At 38.1% G+C, this 8,439-nt stretch overlaps 1 pseudogene; it reads right to left on the bottom strand.

Moving 5' to 3' along the window:
* Positions 1-6,626: 6,626 nt before the first annotated feature.
* Positions 6,627-7,584, bottom strand: LOC123828288 (annotated as a pseudogene).
* Between the last annotated feature and the right edge of the window lie 855 nt (positions 7,585-8,439).

The raw sequence follows: 8,439 nt of genomic DNA, 5'->3' as shown, positions 1-8,439 counted from the left end.
TGCTTTCAGTCCCTGTCTCTGTGGTGTGAACTTCTATGGTAGGAGACTTCTGTGATTCAGTGGTGCAATCTCCTTGATCTCCTGAACTTGATGCTCTTGGAATGACCTTTATGCTGTTTATGTTGGCTTTCTGGATGCAATTGGATTTTGATTGTTGTTAGGTTGTTCTTTTGGGGCCCTCCCCTCCAACTTGTTGACTGAGGGTCACTCCACCCACCATATCTTGTATGCCATTTTGCAGGTGCTCCCAGAACAAAACCACAGAACCTAGGAAATAAACTCACACCCACAAAAATAACCACCCACTTCAATCCCATTATCAACAGCAAATGAACCAGTATTAATAAGGGTGTACAGAGATTAGGACTATTACAAGGAAGGAGACCTGATATGAGATGACCTACCAAAAGAGAAATAATTTTGAGAGGGTAGAGGGAAGAACACTAGAAGAGTAGGGAATCAGAGCATTTTAAAGAGGAAAATTAAAGTTTACACCATAAATAAAAAAGGGAATGCAGTAGGCAGAATGGAGTAAGAGAGGCTAATTGTATAGTATTGGGTTTAAAGATAAAATAAAATAAAATAAAATAAAATAAAGTGAGAGAGAGAAAGAAAAAAGTATATAAACAATAAAAAAGGAACCAAATTGGAGGAAAAGATGTGCCACAGCACTATCTACAACAAATGAGCTAAAATTAATATATGTAGGTTTGAAATAAAGGAAAAAAGAAAGAAAGAAAGGAAGAAAGAAAGAAAAGCTTAAGAGATATCTAGAGGAAATGGAAGTTATATTGAGATATTTAGGAGAGAGGGAATACTAAGAGTGAGGAACAAAAACCAGGTTAAGAGAGGAAAAATTAAAATTTGAGATTAAAAATTTAAAAAAGGCAAGATGACCAAAAAACTGCTCAACCTAATAAATGAATTTGGCAAAATGGTGGTATACAAAGTCAATATTCAGAACTCACAGGCATTGTTGTATACCAACAATGAAATATCAGAAACAGAAACCAGGAAAAAAATCCCATTTGATATAGCAACAAGAAAAATAAAATACCTAAGAATAAATCTTTCCAAGGAGGTAAAAGTCCTGTACTCAGAAAACTAAACAGTGAAGAAAGAAATTAAGGAAGACACAAACAAATGGAAACATACACTGTGTTCATGGATCAGAAGAATTAACATCATCAAAATGTCCATACTACCCAGAGCAATTTACAGATTCAATGCAATACCTATTAAAGTGCCAATGACATATTTCACAGACATGGACCAAACACTTCAAAAATTTATTTGGAACCATAAATGACCTGAATAGCTGCTGCAACTTTGAGAAAGAACAAAGTAGGAGGGATCACAATACCTGATACCAAACTGTATTACAAGGCCAGTGTAATTGAAACATCCTGGTACTGGCATAAAAATGGACACATAGATCAATGGAACAGAATAGAGAGCCCAGAAATAAACCCAAGTTTCTATGGTCAATTAATATTTGACAAAGGGGGCAGTAGCATAAAATGGAGTAAAAATAGCCTCTTCAACAAATTGTGTTAGGAGAGCTGGACAGTTACATGTAAAAAAATGAAACTCAAGCATCAATTAACCCATACACAAAAATAAACTCAAGGTGGATAAAAGATTTAAATATAAGTCATCACACCATTAAAGTTCTAGAGGACAGCATAGGCAGGAAAATCTCAGACATTCCACACAGCAATATTTTCACTGATATGTCCCCTAGAGCAAGGGACTTAAAGGAAAGAATAAACAAATGGGATCTCATCAAAATAAAAAGCTTCTACACAGCTAAAGAAAACAATATTAAAATAAAAAGAGAACCAACTGTATGGGAAAACATATTTGCCAATGATACCTCACACAAGGGCTTAATCTCCAAAATATATAAAGAACTTACACGACTCCACTCTAAGAAGACAAGCAACCCAATTAAAAAATGGGCAAAGGACTTGAACAGACACTTCTCCAAGGAGGATATACAGAGGATCCAGGAATGCATGAAAAGATGCTCAGTAGCACTAGCTATCAGAGAGATGCAAATTAAAACCACAATGAGATACCACTTCACACCCATCAGAATGGCCATCATAAACAAAGCAACAAACAAGAAGTGCTGGCAAAGGTGTGGAGAAAAGGGAACCCTCGTGCACTGTTGGTGGGATTGCAGACTGGTAAAACACCTAAAGGAAAACAGTATGGAATTTTCTCAGCAGACTAAAAATGGATCTGCCTTTTGACACAACAATTCTACTGCTAGGATTATATCCTAAGAACCCTGAAACACCAATCCAAAAGAACCTATGCACCCCAATGTTCATAGTAGCACAATTTACAATAGCCAAGTGTTGGAAGCAACCTAGGTGCCCATCAGTAAATGAATGAATCAAAAAACTATGGTATATTTACACAATGGAATTCTATGCAGCAGAAAGAAAGAAGGAGCTCCTACCCTTTGTGACAGCATGATGAAACTGGAGAGCATTATGCTAAGCAAAATAAGCCAGGTAGTGAAAGACAAATACCATATGATCTCACCTTTAACAGGAATCTGATCTACAAAAACAAATAAGCAAAATATAACCAAAGACACTGAAATAGAGAACAGGCTGACAGCGACCAGGGGTGAGAGGGGAGGGAATTTCAGGGGAAGGGGGAAAGGGTTTGCAGGAACTAGTAACAAAGGACACATGGACAATAACAAGGGGTAGGGTTGGAGACAGGAAGTAAGTTGGGAGAACTGAGGGGGGGGCTGGGAAGGGGTAAAGAGCAGAAAACTGTACTTGAACAACAATTAAAATAAATTTAAAAAGATAGGCTTTATTCATTTAAAAAAAATTTTAAAGACTTTATTTATTTTTTATTTTTAGAGAGGGGAGGGAGGGTGAAAGACAGAGAGAGAGAGAAAGAGAGAGAGAGAGAGAGAGAAACATCAATGTGCAGTTGCTGGGGGTCATGGCCTGCAACCTAGGCATGTGCCCTGATTGGGAATTGAACCTATGATGCCTGGTTCGCAGTCTGCACTCAATCCACTGAGCTATGCCAGCCAGGGCTCATTTTAATATTTTTATTAAATTTAATGGGGTAACATTGATTAATAAAATTGTATAGGTATCAGGTGTATGATTCTATAATATGTTATCTATATACTGATTATGTGTTCACCACCCAGTCATATCTCCTTCCTGCACCATTTATCCCCTCTTTACCTCTCCTACCTCCCTCCAGCTCCTTTCTCTTTGGTAGGCACCATATGTTGTCTGTGTCAATCAGTCATTTTTTTTCTGTTTGTTTTTGCTTAATCCCTTCACCATTTTCACCCAGGCCCCAAACTCACCCCCCTGTACCTGGTGCACTCTGTTCTCTGTATCTATGAGTATGTCCCTATTTTGTCTGTTAGCTTATTTTGTTCATTAGCTTCCACATGTGAGTAAAATCATATGGTACTTGTGTTCCTCTGACTGATTTATTTCACTTAGCCTAATGCTACACAGATCCATCCATGCTGTTAGAAAGTGTAAGATTTTCTTTTTTATGGCACTGTAATACTCCATTGTATAAATGCAAAACAGTGTTCTTATTTTTTCAGTTTTTTAATTTTTAACAATGCATTTTTATTGTTTATTATATTATAGATATTACGATTTCTCCCTCTTTTCCCATCTCCTCCAAGCCCACCTCTGTTCCCACAGTCAATCCCCACACCATTAGCTTTTTTATCCACTCATCTACTGATGGACACTTGGGTTGCTTCCAAATCTTGGCTATTGTAAACAATGCTGCAATGAACATAAGTGTGCATGTAGTCTTTTGAATTAGTGTTTTGAGCACCTTTTGAAATTATATATATATGGACCCATGCAGATGTATTCTTAATTTGTATATGGCCCCTTTAAAATAGAAAATTCTATATTTTAAATATGTGCACTTTAAATTATGTCATTATATGCCAATAAATTATATTAAAAAGTCTCATCTCATGGTAACATCGAGAACACAGTAGTCGAGTCACATTTTATCAGGTGTTGGAGGTATATCTTCTAATGGGTAGAAAACAAAGTGTGGTATATGGATAAAAATAGTAGGATTAAATTAAGGCTATTACATTTGATAAACTTATTCTTTTGTAAACAGATGTTTAATTTACATATACAGCTAAATGGACATAAATTGGTTCAAGACAGGGGTGCACTACAGCCTCACACAACATCAAGGATCAGCCATAGACACGCAATGCATAAACTCACAGCTAAGGCAGACTCAGAAGATCTGAATAGAGATTAAATCAACTTCCATCATATAATCTCATTCAATAATAAAGATGTTATAACAAACCATTCTATTTAGGATGTTTGTTATGCAGCAATAACTGATATAATAATAAGGCAAAAAGCACTAAAGGCAATTATAATAATTGTGTTTTTTATATTTTACATATGTTCTGATATTTGGGATTATTTTGTGATTATTGTGTGATTACTTTGTGATTACTTTGTTATTGTGTGATTATTTTGTGATTATTGTGTGATTACTTTGTGATTATTTTGTTATTCAAGTTCATTAAAAATAACTGTCCTCACAGATGACTGTGTTGAGGTTCCCTTCTAGGGGTCTCCAAGAGGTTGCAAGTTCTTGCACATTTGTGCAGAAAACCTGGTGATTCTGAATCACATTACCAGGCAAGAATTCAGCCTCTCTTGTGAGTCATTTTTAATTATGAAAAGAGATTCCTGAGAATGAAAGAGATCTACAATAGATAATCAGGAAATTTTACATTTATTGTTCCTTTAGTGGTCAAGACAAAATTTAGAAAGGTAGAAATGTTTTGCTTAGAGTCATAATTGTAGGCAGCATTGGAGTTTTCAAGCAGAGAAAGAAATAGAATTCATTAAAAAGGTAAAATACACTAACCAACCACATAGCCCAATGCAGAAAGCCCCTTATAAACAGGCATCAATCTTCCATACTTCCATGAGTACAGCAAGGAAAAGCAATACTTTGCACAATAATGAATTTAGTGATTAACAATTTTGTCTCATCATACTTCAGGCTATCTCTGACAGTCAGGCCATGTTAAGTTAATCAAATCCTTCTGTCCATGTAGACTTCACTGTAGGTATGTATGTGATGGTCAATTTCTGTTAGTGCTTCCAGGGGGCATTGGGACACTGAGCTGAATAAGACAATAAAAGCAGGAGAGCAGCTATGAAGCAGAGTGGCATGTTTGTAGTCTAAGTGCCTGACACAAAACTTTTGAATTCCAAGGCTTTGACTTCAAAGATAACCATGCTAAAGAAACATGTGGCCAGCTCTCTGACACAGCTGCTAGCTAAGCATCCTGGCCTGCTCTCCTGTGAAGGCCCCCTTTACAGAAAGCCCTGGAGAACTTAGATAACTGACCTTGGCAGTGACCCACTGTTCACTTTTCACACCCTGACACCTGCTCTTAAGTTTTAAATTCACCAATAAAATGTGAAGATTTGAAATTCTATCCATCCTGCCCTCAGACCTGAATAAATGCAGAACCCACAATAATGTTCTCTCCCTCTCTCTCTCCATGCCCCACCCCCTCCTTCTCACTCCCCTGCCTTCTCTCTCCATGACCTCATCAGTGGACCTTAGGAACATGTGGACCTTCCAATCTGAGTGATAAACTTGCTTTTACCAGGTTCTCTTAGGGTTTTGGTTGAGCAGCATCATGGAATCAGAATAAGAATTTCAAGGCCTGGTCCAGCCACAACATTAGCTCATGTCAGTGTCACAGGAATTCAGGAACCAGGTGAGTTCCCAGGAATTTTAAGAATACCTGCATTATCAACAGGCTGAGGCATAAATGGAACAATGTTTAAAATCTAGATTATTAGGAAGAATACTTAAGATAGTGACATAAAAATGGAGGGGGATGCAAACAACTGTAATTGAACAACAATAAAATAATTTAAAAGAAAAGAATGACAGACACAAACTAAAAAATGGATTCATATTTTCCTATACAATGAAATTAAATAAATGTCCTAAGATGCAAAATGTTGTTTTGTCCATGTGAGTAATACAACTCTGATTATTCTTTCAGGAAAAAGGAAAAGTTTTCTTGGCATGATACTTATCATTTGAGAATATATTTTAGAGAAATCCAAGTTTTCCTATGAAAGATATGGAATTTTCCAAATATTTCTGATCCAATGTTGAGAAACATTTTGATAATATACAAAATTTGTCAAAAGGCTAGCAATGACTAGAGGGGATAAGGGAGGGAATTTCAAAGGGAAAAGGGTAAAGGATTGCAGAAACAAGTATAAAGGACATATGGACAATAACAGGGTTGGGTGGAAACAGGAGGGAGGTGGGAAGGGCTGGGGGTTGGGCTGGGGTGGGGGGAAAAAGGCAGAAAACTGTACTTGAACAACAATTAAAATAATTTTTTAAAAATTGTCAGAGAAAACTTCCATACATTGTAGCAGAAGCTTGTAAAGTGAGTTACTTAAACTTATAGAGAACATGAATACAAGAAAATGGACCCGCCAAGAATAAAGAGAAGGAGCCAGTCTATCCCCTGGGATCAAACACTGACAGTTTCTGGTTTGAGTTGTTGAGCCACCCACACAAGGTCACATTTTCAGCCCCAGGACAATTGTACCCTTGGTATGTGCCATCCCCAAATTCTTTTCAGAGCCCCCTTTATGTCTCTGTTCCTGAGACTGTAGATGAAGGGGTTCAGCATGGGTGTGACCACAGTGTACATCACTGAGGTGACTGCAATTGACTGTGAGCTGTGGGTACTGGCAGAATTGAGGTACACACCTAGCACTGAACAATAAAACAAGGAAACAACTGAGAGATGAGATGCACAGGTGGAAAATGCTTTCTACTTCCCCTGAACTGATGGGATTGCACATATGGAGGACACGATCTTAGAATAAGAGTAAAGAATCCCAGCCAGGGGACCACCACTCAACAGCCCAGTGGCCAAATACATAGCCATGTCATTAAGAAAGGTGTCAGAACAGGCAAGTTGAATCATCTGCTTAATGTCACAAAAATAATGGGGGATTTCCAAGCCTGCCCTGAAGGACAGTCTCAACAACATTAAACTATGTAACAGGGAATTCAGAGAACTTATGATCCATGACACCAGAACCAGCAGTCCACAGAGCCAAGAGCTCATGATGACCGTGTAGTGCAGGGGGTGGCAGATGGCCACATATCAGTCATAGGCCATTGCAGTCAGGAGAAAGTGGTCCCAACATCCAAATAGTATAAAAAAATACATCTGGGTTATGCAGCCTGCATAGGTAATGGCTTTGCTCTGTGTCTGGATATTCAGCAGCATATTTGGGATTGTGGTGGAAGTGAAACATATGTCTACCAAGGACAGGTTGGAGAGGAAGAAGTACATGGGTGGAGGTGAGAGTCTGAGCTGACAGCCAGGGTGATGAGCAGGTTTCCCAACACAGTGATCAGGTACATGCAGAGGAACAGCCCGAATAGGATGGGCTGTAGTTCTGGGTCCTCTGATAGTCCCAGGAGAAGAAATTCTGAAATTGGGGTATTATTGCCTCGTATCATGGAGGTGACTAGTAAGAAAAAAAAATGTGGCATGATTAGTTTTTATGCAAATGGCAATCATGCTAGTATAGTTGAAAAACTACAACCACATTTTGCAGTAAAGTAATCAATACCAATTTTGGTACATATCATAACCTTTAAGACACTCCCCAACATCTTCAATTAGGAATTTCTGTCCTCAGACCATTTTCCCAGGTAGTCATGTGTTACACAGTTTTAATGAGAAATGCTTTAATATACTTGAGGAATAGTCATCGATATTCCACATCTCTAAGAAAAGGGTATAGGATGCTGAGAGAAAAATCTTTAGAATATAATAATAGTGAAATAATAAACTATATATATCATATACCATGTTAGATGGTGTCAGGTGAAGAAAAAGAAAGTAAGGATAACAGAGTGGATGGGGGCATTTTATTATTTTTTTTTTGGAGTGCGCTTTCAGGTATCCCTGCAAATAAGGTGACAACTGGGTAGGGACCTCCAGGAATACAGAGTGTGAAACATGAGGAAATTGGGGGGTGAGGGGTAGGGAAAGAGTCAGTGCAAATGCCCAGAGATGACACTTGTTTCAGACATTCAGGACTCAGAAAGGACCCAGCACAGGAGTAGAAGGAGAAAGAGCAGAGAGATGAGAGATGGTGTCAGAGAATGAGGGGAGTGAGGTGGCCTCCCTGCTGCTGCTGCAACTCAGAGACAGGAAGAATTCCTTGTTTACATGGGGTTCCCTGCACTTCATTAACTTTATTTCCAAAAATCTTGTAAATAGTAAGAGATCTCCCTTTTATTTTCATGGGTTGGTTAACATTCTGGCTTCTGTTGTTGAAGGACACCATTTGGAGTATATGGGCTCAG

The sequence above is a fragment of the Phyllostomus hastatus genome, unplaced genomic scaffold (assembly GCF_019186645.2).
Source record: "Phyllostomus hastatus isolate PE091 unplaced genomic scaffold, TTU_PhHast_1.1 phas_contig_98, whole genome shotgun sequence".
Classification (NCBI taxonomy): domain Eukaryota; kingdom Metazoa; phylum Chordata; class Mammalia; order Chiroptera; family Phyllostomidae; genus Phyllostomus; species Phyllostomus hastatus.
This window is presented reverse-complemented; position numbering and strand designations above follow the sequence as displayed.